Consider the following 19,877-nt stretch of genomic DNA (forward strand, 5'->3'; position numbering starts at 1 on the left):
GCATAAGGGTTTAGCAAATTTGAAGTAGTCCTTGATAAATCTTCAGTAGAAACCGGCGTGGCCCAAAAAGCTCCTAACACTCTTTACAGATGTTGGAGGTGAAAGTTTCTCTATAACATCTACCTTTGCTTTATCTATCTCGATTCCATGTCTCATTATCTAATGCCCTAGAACAATACCTTCTCGTATCATGAAATGACACTTTTCCCAGTTGAGTACTAGGTTTGTTTCTTCGCATCTCCTTAGTACCTTTGCTAGATTGGCTAAAAAATCGTTGTAAGTATCTCCAAATATCGAAAAATCATCCATAAAAACTTCTAAATACTTCTCAACCATGTTAGTAAAAATAGACATCATACAACTTTGAAATGTAGCAGGTGCATTACATAAACCAAATGGCATGCATCTAAATGCAAATGTACCGTACGGGCAGGTGAATATTGTCTTGTGTTGATCTTTTGGTGCTACCGTAATCTGATTATACCCCGAGTATCCATCGAGAAAATAGTAGTAGTCTCACCCCGCGAGTCTATCTAGCATCTGGTCTAAAAATGACAAAGGAAAGTGATCTTTCCTAGTCCCTTTGTTTAGCTTCTGGTAATCGATGTAAATTCTCTATCATGTAACTGTTCTAGTCAGTATCAACTAGTTATTCTCATTTTCAATGACCATGATACCTCCTTTTTTTGGCACGCACTGGACCAGACTTACCCATGAACTGTCTGAGATGAGGTAGATTATACTCGCATCTAACCACTTGATGATTTCTTTCTTTACTATGTCCTTCATGATGGGGTTTAGTCTTCGTTGTCCATCAATCATCCCTTTTTTGCCATCTTCAAGGATAATCTTGTGCATGCATACCAATGGACTAATTTTGTGAATATCAGCTATGGTTCATCCGATAGCCTTATTGAATTGTTTCAACACCAGGATGAGTTTCTCTTCTTGATCACTAGTTAATTCTGCTGAAACAATCACAGGAAAAGTAGAAGCGTTACCTAAATAAACATATTTTAAATGTGAAGGTAGTACCTTGAGTTCTAATTTAGGTGGCTTCTTGATTGACGCTTTTGGTTGGGCATAATCTCTTTTCTCTAATTCCAAAGATTCAAAATGGGATTACAGATTAAATCCCTTTTGATTAGCTTCTAACAACGCTAAGTATTCATCCTCCTCTTCATCATTCAGAGGATTTGATGTCAAAATTTGTTCCAACGGATCCTCAACGTAGTTGAGCTCCTTCTCTACTATTAAATCCTCTAAATCGGATACTGTAGAACAATCATCAATTGTGTCAGGAAATCGCATAGACTTAAAAACATTAAATGTTATCTGATCATCCTGAATTCGCATAGTAAGCTCATCCTTTTGCATATCAATAAGGGTCCCTCCGGTTGCTAAGAACGGTCTTCCTAAGATAATTGGCACTTCTTTATCTGCTTCAAAGTTTAGGATAACAAAATCAATAGGGAAGATACATTTATCCACACGTACCAATACATCCTCGATTTTTCCTTCTGGATGTGCTAAAGATCGATCTGCTAATTGAAGTGTAACCGTAGTTGGTCTAACTTCACGTATCCCCGACTTCCTAAGTATTGACATAGGCATCAAGTTAATACTCGCACCTAAGTCACATAATGCCGTACCATAATACATTGCTCCAATGTTGCAAGGTATGGTAAAACATCCAGGATCCTTCAACTTTGGGGGTAATTTGTCTTGAAGATATGCACTGCATTCCTTCGTCAGAGCTACCGTCTCAAATTCTCCAGGTCTTCGTTTTTTGCACAGGATATCCTTCATGAATTTGACGTAGTTCAGTATTTTCTCAAGTGCTTCAACCAATAGGATGTTGATATAAAGTTGCTTGAGTACGTCTAGGAAATTCTTGAATTGAATCTCCTACTTCTGCTTTTGAAGTCTTTGAGGGTAGGGTGGTGGTGGTTTCTTTTTTGGAACTGATTGATTTGTCCTCTATGGCAATTCTGCATCTAACGATGTTGTTAGTTGATCAGAATTAGCTGGTTCTAAAATTACCTTGTCGGGTTTTGCAGATTCTGGTTCTTGTGAAACTGGAATTTCAACACTCAGTTAAACTTCTTCTGAATCTTGAGCATCAGCTTGCTTCTTTTCAGCTTCGATGGTGTTGGGCTCTACTATCTTTCCACTCCTCAATGTCAACGCTTTACAATGCTCCTTCCTTAGATTCGTTAGATTTTCTGTATCACTAGGTAAAGCACCTGGTGGTCAGTTCTTGAGTTCAGTTGCAAGCTAGCCCATTTGGTTTTTCAGGTTTTTCAATGTAGCTGCTTGGCTCTAGATTAAGGCATTATTCTTGGCCATGTATGCCTTCAAAAAATTTTCTAAGCTATTGGATGGTTCAGCTTGGGTTGGTTTCTAAACTTGTTGGGGAAAACTAGGCGGCTGGGTTGGTCTAGGTTGAGCGTAAGTGTTACTGGTTCAAGCCCCTTGGTTACTCCAGGAAAAATTGGGGTGATTTCACCACGATGGGTTATAAAAATTGGATTGCAGTCCTTGGCTTCCTCAATTTAGGTTCTGGTTACCTATGTAGTACATGGATCCTGGGTTTAATGGACATTCTGCAAACAAATGTTCTTCTCCACAATAGACACAGGCCTTATTTGCAAATTGGGTTGGTGGTTGCGCTGCAAAACTGTTAGAACCATTAGTAGTAAGATTTTTTAACTTTGAGGATATTGATGATACCTGAGATGCGAGTGAAGTAAGAGCGTCTACTTCATGAATTCTGGCAACTTGTCTTCCTGACACTGCTCGATTGGTTGGCCATTGATAATTGTTGCTGGCAATCCTCTCAATGATTTCATAAGCCTCATTATAAGACTTAGAAAGGAGAGCATCGTTAGCAGAAGTGTCCACTACCATCCTTGTGTGAGCATTGAGACCATTATAAAATGTCTCAAGTTGGATGCAATGTAGGATTCCATGATGAGGGCACTTTCGTAATAACTCTTTGTATCTTTCCCATGCCTCATACAAGGACGCATCATCCATTTGTTGGAAAGCAATGATCTCGTTCCTCAACCTAGCATTCTTGCTAGGTAGGAAATACTTCATAAGGAATCTTTCTGCTAACTCTTGCCATGTGGAAATTGAGTTTGGTGGCAATGAGTTCAACTAAGCTCGAGCTTTGTCCCTCAGCGAATACGGGAACATCTTCAATTGTAATGCATCTTCGGTACTCCGGCTAACTTGAAAGAATCACTCACCTCCATAAACAATCTTAAGTGTAGGTGAGGATCTTCGGTAGGCATTCTACTGAATTGGCCCACTATCTAAAGCATCTGGAACATGAATGGCTTCAGCTCAAACTGTTGTGCATCAATTTCAGGTCTCCTAATACCCAGATTAAGATTATTAAATACTGGCAAGGCATACTGTCGTAAAGCTCTATCCCTGTCATCAGCAATAAGGATAGGATTTTGAGCAGGTTTTGCTCCATTTCCTTGGATCGAATTTTCAAAGTTCATCTCTTCGATCCTCTTCTAATTTGCTTGTCTTCTTCACTGTCGAAAAGTTCGTTCTATCTCAGGGTCTACAGGGAGTAGGTCAATAATTCGGTCAATACTCATAAACACCTTAAATAATCACAGAAAAATTAATTAAGTTAAAAATTAAACAGAAAAAAAACAAAAATGCAAAACTAACAAATTCACAAATAATGACTTTTTACAATAGTCCCCGGCAATGGCGCCAAAAACTTGGAACGACGGAAATGTGCAAGTGTACACAATCGCAACAAGTAATAAAGTGACAAGTAAATGTCGAGTTATCTTACCCACAGCTACTGCGAAAAGAATTATTTATGAATGCTATTTAAAACACTTTGGTGAAGAACAATATTTTGTTTTGAAAAGGGCGATTAAAAAAAAGATTTTAAACTAAATAAAAATAAAAGTTCTAATGCACGATTTCAAAATATGATTTAATCAAGATGACATAATTGTGTTGATTTAATTACATTTCTTGAACTTAGAATTATTAAACTCATGCTTATGCTATTACAAATAAATTCACGACAACTCGGTAATTTCCTAACTTATGAAAATATTCACCTACACAACTCCATTCATCTCTTAACATATCCCTATGTTAATTCAAACGATTAAACTGATTTTAACAAGCACACATGTTATGGCACATACATACTTATTAAATTGAACTAATCTCCTGCATATCCCTATGTCAATTCAAACGATTAATTAAATCTAATAAACACATAAAAGACTATGTGAGGTAACAAGGTATTCTTACCTTGAAACAGTTTAATCACAATAATTGTGCAAGTTATGCAAGGCAAGTGTATCGCCAGATATATTACTAATTTAACCTTCAGCTACCTTAGAAGAATAAACATGCACTAATTAAGTATTGTGTCCATTAATTACAATTTCAATCCGTTTAAATAATTAATTCATTAGCTACCTCACAATTGTAATGCAAGAATAACTTAGGCATGATTTTACTTAATCAAGCATTTACCAAGGCCTATAACAGCATAAACACGATATTAATAATTTATGCAGAGGAAATGCAATCAAACCAACACGAATTAAATTCAAGCTAAGCTGATTAAATTAACCATTCCAACAACATAAATATTCATAGATATGCTCATCATAACAACAATAAAAATTAAAGAGATAGGGAACAAGAATCAAATCCGGTGTTTTTCCGAGGCTTTGACAAAGTTGCTCCGTTCTTCATTCTTTGTTGTCCTTGCCGATCAAGGTTACTATGAACACTTCAATGTTGCTCCAAAATGGCTGAAGAATAACCCTTTCCCAAGGGGAGAAATCGGCACAAGAGCAAAGGACTTGAAATGGGGAAATGATAGGAGAAAGTGAGAGAGGAGAGAAGAGATGTTAATGAATTGATGTGTGCTTTGAATGATCAGCCAAGGGGGTTTTTATAGCTGAATGTGGCAGCTAAAATTTGCTAAAAATAGCAGCCAAAGAGCCACCCTTTTTCCGGCCATCTATGTGGCAGAGTTGATGTCTTCAACTTTGCTAAATATAGCTTGGGGCAAATCCATAAAGCCACCAATTGTGGAGGGGCTTGAATGCAACATTGACAAGTCTTCAAGGGCTCCTTTGCAAGCTTAATTAATCAGATAATAAGCTGATTTGGGTCAGCATATGGATGACTTTGGGCTGCCCAATCCTTGGCTGGTTCAGTTCAATCGATTCGGTTCAATTGGACCATTTTTTCCATAATTAATTAATAATAATTTATTTAGCCCAAATTAAATTGGTATAAATTAAAATTAATTATATTATAAATTAATACACATAATTGGATCCTCTTAGGCTGGAAATTAATTCGTCTTGATACTTCAAATTGCTTCTCGATTTTGTGCTTCTGGCAGTGTCTACCATGCCATTTTTCGCTCTTTGTGTAAATCTGTTGAAAATAACCAAAATTGATCGAAAATAATTATAAAATTAACTAAATTTCAACATGTTCATATTTTAAGTGCACTTTAATTATTTTATAAAAATTAATTATTTTTCGACAAGAATTTAACCGAACTCGCATGAATTTAAGTTAAAAAGGGTATGCAAAAGTGTGTAAATTTTTGTGTTTCCACTATCAACAATGGAAAATCACAAATTCTTCATCAAATTCAAAAATTTAAGCATGGGCTAGCTAGTATTCGAAGCAACGATTTCAAAAATGTAAAAATTATTGAAAACCGAGCAAAACACATACCCGAATTTAGCTTCCTAAGTGCCGAAACTTAAACACAACCATGGCTTCTTTTCTTCTCCTTATTCGATCATGAAAAAGGATGAATACTCCACTATCTTGTGATATTTGTTTTATTTATTTCATAATAATATAACATTTACCATTTTAACCTTTGTAATTTAATTAGAAAACCATATAACATAAGCCCATAACCGTCCAAGCTATTAATTAATGGCATAATTTCATTTTAAGGCCTCAACATTAAAAGAACATAACATTATAACCCTTTAACAAATAGCAAGTCATTTTTACAATTTACGCGATTAAGTCCTTTTATAAAATCAAGTACACAAACGATAAAATTTTCATACGAAAATTTCACACATATCAATTCACATACTTTAAGCATGAAATATAATATAAAAATATTTTTCTGACTCGGATTCATGGTCCTGAAACCACTGTTCTGACTAGGGTCTAAACCGGGCTGTTACATGAACAGTACCTAGCCTGCACACGGAAAACAAAATCGCATGCTGAGTAAAACTTAGTGGTATTTCTATAATTTGAATAATATTAACTTGATATAAGTATTTAAAAATGCAAAATGCAACAAGTAAGCTATGTTCATGTTTTTCAATTTAATAGTGTAATATTTGTTGATTCCTTATTCACATCTAAGATTTTCACATGTTCAAATATATAAGTATATATCAATGGCATTTCATTTAACATTTGAATACATCATCTCATGCAATAGCATGATTCATATCTTTGTTCAATACCTAAAATAATTCAAGTTTCACATATCAATTCATCAATTCATATTTCATTTCTCATATTTTCCATTTCAATATTCTCTCATCTCATATTCATTTCTCATCTTTTCCATTTCAATATCAATCACATAAAATTATTATTTTATTTTCCCCTATTAACACTACTCGGACGGATACACGAATCCAACCAACACACCAGCTTGGTAGCCAATGCATCATCGGATAAATTCGAAGTACTAACTGTGCCCAGTGCTATATATATTGACACCCAGTGTCTCACCGGTTAAATCGAAGCAAATGGACACCTAGTGCCTCATTGACTCGAGGTCGAAAAAATCCCTGAACTCTTCCTATCCTATGGCATGCCATCTATATCCAACTCAGCCCGATATAGTTAATAAGGTTTCATTTCACTTTTCAATACAACCAATGTCTCAATTTCACATATATACAAATTATCACATATAAATATATATTCAATTCAATCTCCATATATATTCAATAAATTCATAATTTACTGAATCAATCCATTTCCATCGACTATGAGTTCAATTCAATTTCTAAGTACAAAAGTACTCGCCTCAAAATGTAATAATTTATAACTTAGTTCATATTATAGAAACACAAACCGTGAATTTCGAGCTATTAGACATCGATTTTATCCTTCCCCTTTTTACTTTAGGATTTCGGTACGACATTAGCTACATAATAAACAATTAAATCACATTAATATTACACATTTCAATTTCACATTAAATTTTAAATTTTCACACTATATTTTCCTTATTCTTGAATTTAGTCTCTAAACCAAGACTAATTTTAACTTCTCATTTAACTTCATATTTTTATACTAATTTCACTCTAGACCACATTTAGCTTCCTCTTTTGTAATTTGACCCCTTAATTTCAATTTTTTCACAATTTAGTCCCTATTTTTCAAAATCAACAATTAATTTCATAATTTAGTCCTTTTCCATTTCCAAGTTAAAAATCTATCTATTTAATCCCTAATACTTAAACTATTCAACAATGCCAACATCTAAAATCTTGAGCAATACTAAAAATTACAGCATGGGTCGGGTAGCCCTAGGTACCGAGATTCAAAAAATATAAAAATTACATGTATAGGGACTAAATTGCATTAACCAATTTGAGCTTGAACTTCCAAACCCCTAGTGCCATGCGTTCTTTTCTAATTTTTCTTTCTTTCTTTTGTTTAATTTGCATACATCCTTTTTCATTTCTATTTCATTTAATTATTTTTCATTTAATTTATTATTATTATTATTACTAACTTTATAATATAACATATATAAAATATATATACATGCATTTACACTTAACCATGTTCGACCACTTATATACACAACCATTTATTAAATGGTTTAAATGCTACTTTATCCCCTTTAATTTATTTCAATTTATAATTCAACTTTTAACATTTGGGTGATTTAGTCCCTGTACCTTAATAACTCCTAATTTCACAAAATTTACTAATTCAAAAATTAATTAACTACAGTACTAACTTCGTAAATTATGAGTCCAATTTACAGGAATGGAGTCCCGGGAATACACTTTTCGACACCCTTGACAATCGGGTCGTTACACACAAGACCATCAAAGCCCTAAATAACCTTTCATCGCTAATTCTTGTGTCTCCCACTAAGGAACTAGTCGGTTCTATTCTAACTGAACCGGAGTTGGAACCCAACTAATTACCAGTTAGCCACTGAAAATTTCCAAATTTCTAGTAGAGCCCGCCAACTTACCATTCTATTTAATTAAGTCCAAACTTCTTTTAGATTTTGTAAAATAGTGACAACCGAGTGTAGCATTGCCCATCTGAAGCTAAGACGGCAATTGAGAATGATGATTCTGTTGACTAAACAACATCATTGTTGGTAGAGAGCATGATGGAAAGCAAGAATTACGGCTCATGGATGATTTTCCAACAAAAATCTTGGTGGAATGTGCATCAAGGGAGGTTAAATATGGAAGGGATTGAGAATTTTGTTGATAAGTATAACAACTAAAAATTTCTTTCAATTACAGATATTTAGGAATACGCAAAGGAAGAGGTTGTGACACTTGTTACTACTCATAAGACATGGTTTAATATGGGTACTAATATTGTTGGGCCTTCTTTTAGACCTAAAGCCCAACATGGTAAGATATCCAAGAAAGAACATGCTGTGAATGAGCCCATGAGTATTAACTTTGGTGTTGTTACACTAGGAAACAAGGATGGTAGGCTGGTTGAGCCAACTTCTGTTAGGGTGGTGATGGTCGTGAAACTAGCTAAAAAATTGACTTAAGGCAAGTGCACCTATCGAATAGTAGTATAGCTATGAGACCAGAAATATCGTATCCCCGAGGATTAAAAGTACTAGTAATTACTATCTTTTTATTATCTAGCCTAAAATTTAAGAGAATGTTGTAAACTAAACTAATTATCTAATTAACTAAGATTACGGCAGGGATGAAAGTTGGAAAATACTTTTGAAAAACCGATTGAGAAGACAATACCCAAGAAAGAATCCACAAAGACTTCACTTATTACCTTTGACTTAAACGATTTATTTACTTGAGTTATTCCGTAGAAATCCCTGATTTACGTTATTACCCCTTTCAAGACTCAAAAAACAACTGACTCTAGGTTGATTAATCAGAATCTCTTTCTAATTAAAACCTCTATTATCATAGTAACTCGATCTATGGATTCCCTTATTAGATTTGACTCTAGTCTAGTAGATTTATGTCGTCCTATCTCTAGGATTGCATGCAACTTCGCTTAATTATGAATGATCTACTCTTAAACAGGGACTTTTCCTCTACTGAATAAGCACATCAAAAACCTGAATTAATATCCTGGAATATTAAAGCAAGAATTAAAACTTACAATTAAGAATAAGAACAAGTATTTATCATATAAATCAAAGAGTAATAAGATTCGTCTTAGGTTTCATCTCCCTTAGGTATTTAGGAAGTTTAGTTCATAATATTACTAGAAAACATCTCAAATTTTGGAAAACAACAAAACATAAAGAAACCCAAAGAACTTCTAGGAAATTGGATGGAAATCTTCAGTCTTGATGTAGATCCTGGCTCCGAGGTGATTTTGATGACTATTCTCGAGTATTTTTTGCCTCCAACTCTGTGTGTCATTTAATACTCTTCTAGGGTGTTTATATAGGCTTTACAATGCTTCAAAACCCTCAAAAGTGGCCTTTTCCAAGTAGAACTAGACTTGGACTCGACAGGGACACGGCCGTGTGCCACGTCCGTGTGCAAGTGCTCAAACCGTGTGCAATTTTGAGTTGGTTTCTAATCGACATGGAAATGACACGCAGGCATGTGGTCTGCCAGTGTGCCTCACACAGGTGTGTGATTTAACTCGTGTGGAAGTACCTAGGCTGTGTGCAACACTAATTTAGGCCTAATTTGTCCGTTTTTGGCCCGTTTCTTGCTCTTTTTGCTATCCTAAGCTCTCCTGATTATAAAACATGAAATTAAAGGATTAGGACCATCAAATTCAATAAAACCAAAGAAAATCATCAATAAATATGTCAAGCATGGGGTAAAAATATGTATATATTACGGTTTATCAAATATCCCCGCACTTAAGCATTTGCTTGTCCTCAAGCAAAATCCTCAGCTCTCAATTAAACTAAGTTATTCTCAACTTATAATTCTCACCAATAATGTTTGAAATAATCCACACGTAATCATACGTTAAGAGTTTAACTATAAGAACATTAAAGTTTCAAACAATCCAAATCGAGCATTTCAGTCATAAAATTATAGGTATCCCCCTTTATCTAAGTAATCACCTTTAATTCCAAATGGACAAGGTTGACATCCTCACTATTGATTTACTCAAATCACTCAAGGTGTTTAGGGTTCAATAAGTAAGCACTCAATAGTCAAACATAGAATTTTATTACCATAGGCTTGTACGAAAATCAAATCCCCACCACTATAATGAAATGATACACAAATCCAAAGGTTTTTAACGGGGTTGTAATGGGGCTTGGGTTAAAGGTGTGGATGAAGGCTAAAAAAGAGGATTAGAGTCAAGATTAATTTAAATAAATTACCAAACTTAGAAGAGTGAGGCTAAGTGCTGAATTACAAGAAAGCGCCCTAATTTGGACTATCTAAAGCAAATGATGTGAGCTTCTTTTTCTTAACATAACAACTTTAATTCATCCAAGCTCTTTAAAACAATATGTAATTGTATGAATATAAATATACATTTTTTAAAAGCAAGAATTAGTACAAAAATTGGAACATACATAATAAGAAATAATTCAGCAACTGGAATGAACGAAAAAGAAATAGGCAACTAATCAAATTAGATCTCGATAAAAAGGGAGTTAATAAAAAGGTAGAAATTCTTAATGAATCAAAAAGGGTTAAGTTATGGATTAATATTAAGGTAAAAATTCAAGAAATAATAGTTAAGGCTCAAAAGGGTTCACTAGGTGTCAATTATGAGGCTAGGCCTTTTATAAGGTAAATGGGTTAAAACCTAAGTGCCTTTATCATTTTCGTATATCAAATCAAAGGTTTGGTCTTGACATGTATAATCAATGTAAGTTCTAGAATAACAAATCAATGTTGACACACTCATAACCAATAAAATCAGTGAGCAAGAAAGATATATGCTCTAAAAGGCTCAAAATCTCACAAAAATTATGGGTAATTGATGTCAATTTTGTAAATTCAAAACTTCAAGATAATACCTCAATTCAGGGAAACAACCTAGCAATTTTATTTCTCAAAAGTCAACTCATCATGCTTGATTCTCTAATGTCTTAAAGTTTAAACAATTAATGCACAATTACCTATGGTTTAATTCAAAACATATCAATAAAAATCATAGATCAATCAGAATTTACTCTAATAATGATATGAGAAAATTGTTTAAGAATAAGATAAAAATTCAGGGATTTTCTGATAATCACATAAGTAACATCCCCACACTTAAGGTGTACATTGTCCTCAATGTACAGAGATAGATAAGAGCAATATAAGCATAAGATTAGAAGAGAGGGAGAGAATTGAAATTGCCCTGAATTTGAATGTAATCCTTGAAAGAACGGGAACAAGTTTAGAAGCATTAAAAGTGATGTGTATGTGACATGTAGATAGAGGTGAATGTGGTGGTAGTGGTTGGGTTCTACAATCACAGTGCCCAGCGAAGAGGTTATCGTAGTGGTCGGTGTCGTGGTGGCTATGGTCGCGGTCGAGCAGGACATGGTAGTCATGGATGATTGTATGTGTATGCCTTAGTAGTACACATCGACTGAACCTTTTGAAACTGCGATACCATTGATAAAATTTAAGGGATTTATATGTATATGGTTATTAGGGTTAGTAATAATGAAATAATTTGATAAAATAAAATTCAAATTATACTAATAAAAGTCTTGTAAGTAATTGATAATGAAAGTGGAAAAGAAATGCCAAAATAAAAATAAAATAAAAAGAAAAGCAATTAAAAATTAGATGGGCTTTATAGTCCTTGTCGACAGCTGTATCGTGTGGTGGTGGTGCTGGAGGAGATATGTGAAAATGTCGTCAGATTTGTTGTAGCATCGCCTCGATGCTGTCAAATCATTGAGTGCAATACTGCTCAAAGGGATGAAGGTGGTCAGAAACTTCAGATATTGAAGCAGCTGCATGAACTGGTCGGTGGCTCCATGGTGGCTGTGATGGTGGATCTTCCTAAAATGTAGGGATATCATCAGGAATATCCTCGACTTCATCCTCATTGGTAACTCGTGTGAGTCGGTACTAAGGAGGGTCGAACCTACGACGACACTCAATCATTCGCATATGGGGCATACTTTGGATGCCCTGTGGGGACATCAAGCCAATGAGAGTGAGCGATGAAGACTGCCCCACTGTATTCAGGAGGCCAAAATATCGTGTTCAACGAGTCACATATGGGCCGAAGCTGGTCTGGTGGCGGAAGGCAAGGGCAAAAAAGTATGCAAGATCAAATGTATGCCCATGGCTCATGCTCCACAGGAAATATGCGCCGTGAGTGTTGACGACGCCAGTGCTCTCTTGCCTCCTCATTAATGTGTGTGCCAAAATGGCGTGCAGATAGTGTAGAGCTAGAGGTAGAGCCGATGCCTTTGAATGGCTAGGATCATAAATGCCTGTAGTAGGGTGGAGTTGACCCAACACGATACAGGTGAACGATGTATGTGGAGGCAGAGGTGGGGGAAATGGTCAGTCTCCATAAACTCGTCGGTATAGAGTCCTAAGGTAGCTCTAAATTCAGGGACGCTCAACTGTTGTACAAGGTCGCCAAGGCGAAATTGAACAGTTCCTCGATCGTCGTGTTCCGCCATCGCTATCTGTAACTGGAAAGTTGAGTCGAGTTTCAAGGTGAATTCCAAATATGTCGGCTCCATGATATCAAAGAATTAGTCCCACAAATCTGTAGCGAGGAGGGTCCGTACTGAATCGGCTAGGTAGACCTTCTCTAGTGCTGCCCAATCGATACAGGGCCCCACACTTAGGGGTCGGGCACGTAGAATTTGAAATAGTTCTTCTTGGAGCCCTGGCGGGAATTGGAGGAATGAGTGTCATACCTCGGTGGTGGGACCTAAGGAATATGTCCCTCTTTTTCATTTTTTCAAGGTGGGAACCACATATTTCTTGCCTTTTAGGTTTGTCATGATGTCTGCTAAGAAAAGACTAAGGTATTAATAATAATCCCCACATCTGTAAGCAAAATCTGAGTAGTCCAAAATAATAATAACTTGCTCGTAAGATAATATAGACAAAAGTTCAAGCATGCTAAAATCAAGTGGTGATATTGCATATGAACTAAAGGGACAAATGGTTATTACTGAATAAAAGCTGAAAATAGTATTAAGGCTAAGCAAAGCCAATTCTAAAAGAGAAATCAAGTTATAGTGGATAATACCAATAATATATAAAAAAATAACTAAGAATTGTCCTAAACTAATAAGCATGAGAGTATTATAAAGAGGAATAACTAAATAAGCAAATATACTAAAATATGAAAGAGAACTATTGATAATACTAATTATGTGGAAAATCGTTAGTAGTGGAAACAAATTAAACAAGACTAAATCCAGAAATAGCATAAAGAAAGGAAAAGAAATGAAAATGGTAAGGTGAAAAGAGGGGTAAACGTCTGATGAACGACGGTGGTGCTCGCGCAGTGTGGGCTGGTTGGCGGAGGAGGTGTATGTGTAGAGGGGGAGGTGGCCATCGGCGATTTGTGGTGGTCAGAGGGTGGGAGAAATAGGGGAGAGTGGAAGGAGGTGAATAGTAAAAAATGGGGGTTTAAATAGGAAGGGGAAATTAAGGTTAGGGGTTGGGTTTAAAAGAGGGGCCACGATTGTGTAAGCCCCATGTTGGGCCACACGGCCATGGCACACGCCTGTGTGGTGTGTCCCTAGCCCGTGTTTTTTGTGAAATCGTAGTCAGGTTCGCACACGGGCCCTTCGACACGCTCATGTCCCCAGGCCGTGTGGTGCGTACAGCTGCGTTGTACGGCCGTGTGCCATATCGTTCGCTTTTCTCACGCCCGTGTTAGGTACTCCATGCCTGTGTACCTGGTTTATGTTTATGGTTTGATGTTTATAGTCAGTGTCACACACGGCCTTAGGACACGCCTCACACGGCCTTAGGACACGCCTCACACGGCCACATCGCATGGCCATGTAATGCTCCTGTCGTTTCTCCTATGCCCGTGGCCTATCCAACACGCCCGTGGCAATTAATCAGGATTGTGTATGGCCCTTAAGCACGACCGTGGCTTACACCCGTGTTCTATTCTGACTTCGTTTATCATTTCAATTTTTTGGGAAGTTCTCCTACGGCCTCTAGCACGCCCGTGGTGCAGGCCACGTGTCTCCCATGGCCGCCACGCACGGCTGTGGTGTTTTATCATAAGCCGTGTCTCTGTTGAATTTTTTTGGAAATTAAGGTGCAGTTTTACCACGGTCTGGGACACGCCCGTGTCCCTTAGCAGTGTAATGCGCACGGCTGAGTCGCACGGCCTTAGCTATCTATCGTAGACCGTGTGTCATCTAGTCTTGGGAAAAATATGTTTCTTGTTTTAGCATGGCCATGACCATGCCCGTGGGGATCCCACAGCCCAAAGCACACCCGTGTGCTAGGCCGTGTGTGCCGAAAATACCTACAGTTAGGAATAAAGTAAGGGGAAAAAAACAAACTAAGTTATTTAGTGGGGTTAGTACTTGGGTTACATCCCGAGAAGCGCTTATTTAAAGTCTAAGCTCGACTTTACCTAATAGGTATGTTTATTTAGGTTCGAGGAGCTGAAGCTCCTCTCCTTTTTCTTTGAAATCCTCACCGATATAAAGTGTAATTCGATGTCCATTTACCTTGAAAGTGCCTTGAGTTGGGTGACTTACCTCTACTGTGCCATATGGAAAAATGTTTTGGATGACGAAAGAACCTGACCATCATGATTTAAGCTTCCTAGGGAATAATTTAAGCCTTGAGTTGTATAGCAATACAAGATCTCCAACTTCAAATTGTTTGTTTTGCTTTAAACGAGCATCATGGCTACCTTTTGTTGCTTCCTTATATATTCGTGAATTCTCGTAGACATTAGCTCGCAATTCATCTAACTCGTTCAGCTGCATCAACCTCCTTTCACTTACGAGTTTGAGATCAAAATTTAGAAATTGTATAGCCTAGAATGCCTTATATTCTAATTCAAACTCTAAATGAAAACTCTTCCCATAAACAAGTCTGTAAGGGGATGTTCCTATGGGTGTCTTAAAAGCGGTTCTATTGGCCCATAAAGTATAATCTATTTTCTTTGCCTAGTATTTCCTATTTGGCTCTATAGTCTATTCTAGAATGCGTTTAAGTTCTCAGTTAGTGACTTCGACTTGTCCAATATTTTCTTAATGGTTTTATTAAATTGAGTATTACAAAAATGAGTGCCCCTAGCACTGATTATTACTCTAGGTCTTCCAAATTGAGAGAAAAGTTTCTTAAGGAACTTTACCACTACTCTAGCATCATTAGTAGGTAAGGCTTGGGCTTCCACCCATTTAGACATATAATCAATGGCTACTAATATGTATTTATTCCCAAATGAGCTGGGGAATGGACCCATGAAATCAATACCCCATATATCAAATATTTCACATGAGAGCATGTACTTTTAGGGCATTTCATCATGTTTAGAGATATTACATGTTCGTTGGCATCTATCGCAAGTAGCAACATACCTGTTGGCATCTTTGAATAGTGTCGGCCAATAAAAACCTGATTCGAGTGTTTTATGTGCGGTCTTAGTTCCACTGTAATATCCTCTAGTCGATCCTGAGTATCAATGCTCCAAAATTTTAATCACTTCTGTCTTTGTAATGCATCTTCGAATTACTTGATCTGCACATATATGAAAAAGAAAAGGTTCTTCCCAAAAATAGTTTTTCACATCAGTAAAAAATCGCTTCTTTTGCTGATGTGTCAACCCTTTTGGTAATATGTTAGTGGCTAAATAATTTACAATGTCTGCAAACCAAGGTTCCTCAGAGTCAGAGATAGCAAAAAGTTATTCTTCAGGGAATGAGTCATTTATTTCTTGTTTGTTCAAGTCATTGAGATGTGGGTTCTCTAATCTGGATAGATGATCTGGTGCAAGATTTTCTGCTCCTTTCTTATCTTGGATTTCTAAATCAAATTCCTACAACAATAAAATCCATCTTATTAGTCAAGGTTTTGCATCTGCTTTAGTAAGGAGGTGTCGAAGAGTTGAATTGTCAGTGTAGACGACAACTTTAGATAATATTAAATAGGGTCTAAATTTATTGAATGCAAAAATCACAGCCAATAATTCTTTCTCAGACGTCGTATAATTTTCTTGTGCAGCTGTCAATGTTTTGCTAGCATAGTAAATCGGTTGAAAGTGCTTGTCTTTTCGCTGTCCAAGAATCGCTCCTACTGCAAAATCACTCGCATCACACATTAGTTCAAAAGGTAAATTCCAATCAGGTGCAACAACAATTGGAGCATTAATTAATTTATCCTTAAGAGTATTGAGTGCTTCTAAACAATCCTGACTGAAATTGAAGGGTACGTCTTTTTCTAGCAAGTTTGTTAAAGGCTTAGTTATTTTAGAAAATTCTTTAATAAATCGTCTATAAAATCTAGCATGTCCTAAAAAACTACGAATAGCCTTAACTATAGCAGGAGGGGGTAATTTCTCAATAGTTTCAACCTTTGCTTTATCAACCTCGATTCCCTTTTTAGAAATTTTGTGGCCTAACACAATCCCTTCACGAACCATGAAGTGACATTTTTCCCAATTCAATACAAGATTAGTTTTCTCACATCTAGTTAGAACTCGTTTTAAATTTTTAAGGCACAGATGGAAAGGGTTATTGAATACTGAAAAGTCATCCATGAATACCTCCATAATATCTTCCACGAGTTCATCAAATATAGCCAACATGCATCGCTGAAAAGTAGCAGGAGCATTACATAGTCCGAAAGGCATTCTTCGTTAAGCAAACGTACCGTATGGACATGTAAGTGTCGTTTTCTCTTGATCTTCAAGAGCTATTAGGATTTGGAAATAATCGGAAGGTCCATCTAGGAAATAATAATACATATGTCCAGATAATCTTTCCAACATCTGATCAATGAATGGTAGGGGAAAGTGATCTTTTCTTATGGTATCGTTCAATTTCCTATAGTCAATGCAGACTCTCTATCCTGTGACTGTTCGTGTTGGAATTAATTCGTTCTTCTCTTTGGCCACGACAGTCATGCTTCCTTTCTTAGGAACAACCTGCACAGGACTCACCCAGGAACTGTCAGAGATAGGATAAATAATTCCAGCATCTAGAAGTTTAATTACCTCAGCTTTTACAACTTCTTTCATGTTAGGATTCAATCGTCTTTGCGCTTGCACACAGGGTTTGAATTCATCTTCCATCAGGTTTTATGTGTGCAAAAAGAAGGGTTAATCCCTCTTATGTCAGAAATTTTCCAAGCTATGGCTCTTTTATGCTCCTTTAAAACTTTGAGTTACTTGTCCTTTTTGGTTGGATGTAAATCTAAAGCAATAATTACTGGTAATGTGGAACTATCTCTATGAAATGCGTATTCCAAGTGATCTGGTAATTGCTTTAATTCCAATTTAGGCGGTTCTTCAATAGAGGGTTTTAATTTTACTTTATTGTTTACCTCAATACCATCGTAGTTCTTCTATCTCAATGAAGGTTCATTAGAATTTAGTTCCACTTTTATCTTACCTATCTCAGAATCATCATCATTTACCTCCTCTCCTTGAACAAGACACAGTTCCAACATGTCCTTATGTATGATTTCCTGCAAAGAGTCTTGAGTAGCATGATCAATAGAATCAACAAAATAATATGAGTCATCCTGTTCCCTAGAAAATCTCATAACATCATAAATTTTGAAAATAATCTTTTCGTCACCTACTCGAAGCACAAGTTCACCATCACCCACGTCAATAAAAGCCTTAGCAGTGGCTAAGAATGGACGACCTAAAATTAAAGGCACCTCAACATCCTCATCCATATCAAGCACAAGAAAATCAACAGAGAATATAAATTTGTGTACTTTTATGAGTACGTCCTCTATAATACCCCTAGGATATTTAAAAGATCTATCAGCTAGTTGAATACTCATCCTAGTAGGTTTTGGTTCCCCATGACCAAGTTGTTTAAACATTTTATATGGCATCAAATTAATGCTAGCACCTAAATTCGCTATTGCCCTCTCAATTCAAACTACCAAATTAACAGGGAATAGTAAAACTTACTGGATCTTTCAGTTTGGTTGCAATTTATTTTGGAGTATTGCCGAGCATTCCTCGTTGAGTTCCACTATAGATAAATCCTCAAACTTCCTTTTATTTGTTAGAAGCTCCTTTAAAAATTTTGCATATGTGGGCATTTGCGAGATAGCTTCAACAAAAGGTAAATTAATATGTAATTGTTTAAAAAGTTCGAGAAATTTACCGAATTGTGCATCCATGTGGTCTTTCTTTAACTTAGCTGGGTATGAGATTGGTGGTTTATATTCCCTTAACACTGGGTTTTCATTATCTTCAATTTTTTCCTTATGACCTTCTTTTTTATCAGCTTCTAGTAGCAGCTTCTTTTCAGAATCAACTAGCACCTTCCCACTCCTTAATTTCACTGCTTTCACATGCTCTTTTGGGTTGGGCTTGGTATTGCTAGGTAGGCTCCCTGGTGGTCTCTCTGAAATCATCTTGGTCAACTATCCTAATTGATTCTCGAGTCCTTGAATTAATGCTTGCTGATTTTTAAGTGCGGTTTCAGTATTTTGAAAACGAGTTTTCACTATTGAGATGAATTTTTTCATCATCTCCTCAAGGTTCGGCTTTCTCTCTGGCTGGTATGGTTGTTGTTGGAAGCCTGGAGGGGGTGGTGGTCTTTGATTTCCTTAGCCTCCCCATGAATATTTTGGGTGGTTCCTCCAACCTACATTATTTACTATAAGGATTATTTTGAGGTCGAAGATTATTACCCATATAGTTCCTTTGCTCATTCTCCATGGTAGGGCCGCATGATGGATAGTCCAAATTGTTTATTCCACCTCCACTTGCATCACACTGCATTACTGGATGAACCTGTGAAGAGCCAAGCAAACCATCAATTTTTCTATTCAAAAGTTCTACCTGATTAGACAGCATAGTAACCGAATCGATGTTAAAAACGCCAGTTGCTTTTGTTGGCTTTATCCTCATGACTTGCCACTGATAGTTATTTAGTGACATCTCTTCTATAAATTCATAAGCCTCTTCAGGTGTCTTATTATTAATAGTCCTACCAGCGGCTACGTCAATCATCTGTTTAGTTGGGGGATTCAAACCGTTGTGGAAAGTTTGAACTTGTAGCCAAAGGGGTAAACTATGGTGAGGGCACCTTCTCAATAGGTCATTGTATCTCTCCCATGCATCAAAAAGTGTTTCTAAATCCATCTACATAAAAGAAGAAATATCATTCCTTAATTTAGCTATTTTAGCCGGCGGAAAATATTTTACTAAAACTTTTTCAGTCATTTATTCCCAAGTTGTGATTGACCCTCGAGGTAACGAGTTCAACCATTTTTTAGCTTTGTTCCTCAATGAGAATGGAAACAACCGAAGGCGAATGGCATCGTTAGAAATGCCATTAATCTTGAAAGTGTCACAGAATTCTAGAAAGTTTGCTAAATGAGTGTTTGGATCCTCGTCCTGCAAACCATCAAACTGAACAAACTGTTGTATCATTTGAATTGTTTTAGGTTTTAGTTAAAAATTATTTGCAGCAATAGCAGGTCTAACTATAC

The 19,877-nt window shown here is 36.3% G+C and overlaps 2 non-coding genes across 2 annotated transcripts; both read left to right on the top strand.

The window, feature by feature from the left end:
* The first annotated feature begins 2,965 nt into the window (after positions 1 to 2,965).
* On the top strand, positions 2,966 to 3,072 carry LOC121205630 (small nucleolar RNA R71). Its single transcript, XR_005900706.1, has one exon. It is a non-coding gene; the product is annotated as a small nucleolar RNA R71 (small nucleolar RNA).
* A 16,381-nt stretch (positions 3,073 to 19,453) lies between these two features.
* On the top strand, positions 19,454 to 19,560 carry LOC121205543 (small nucleolar RNA R71). The gene has a single exon (XR_005900619.1). It is a non-coding gene; the product is annotated as a small nucleolar RNA R71 (small nucleolar RNA).
* The last annotated feature ends 317 nt before the right edge of the window (positions 19,561 to 19,877 follow it).

This window comes from Gossypium hirsutum, chromosome A08 (genome assembly GCF_007990345.1).
Source record: "Gossypium hirsutum isolate 1008001.06 chromosome A08, Gossypium_hirsutum_v2.1, whole genome shotgun sequence".
In the NCBI taxonomy this organism is placed as follows: domain Eukaryota; kingdom Viridiplantae; phylum Streptophyta; class Magnoliopsida; order Malvales; family Malvaceae; genus Gossypium; species Gossypium hirsutum.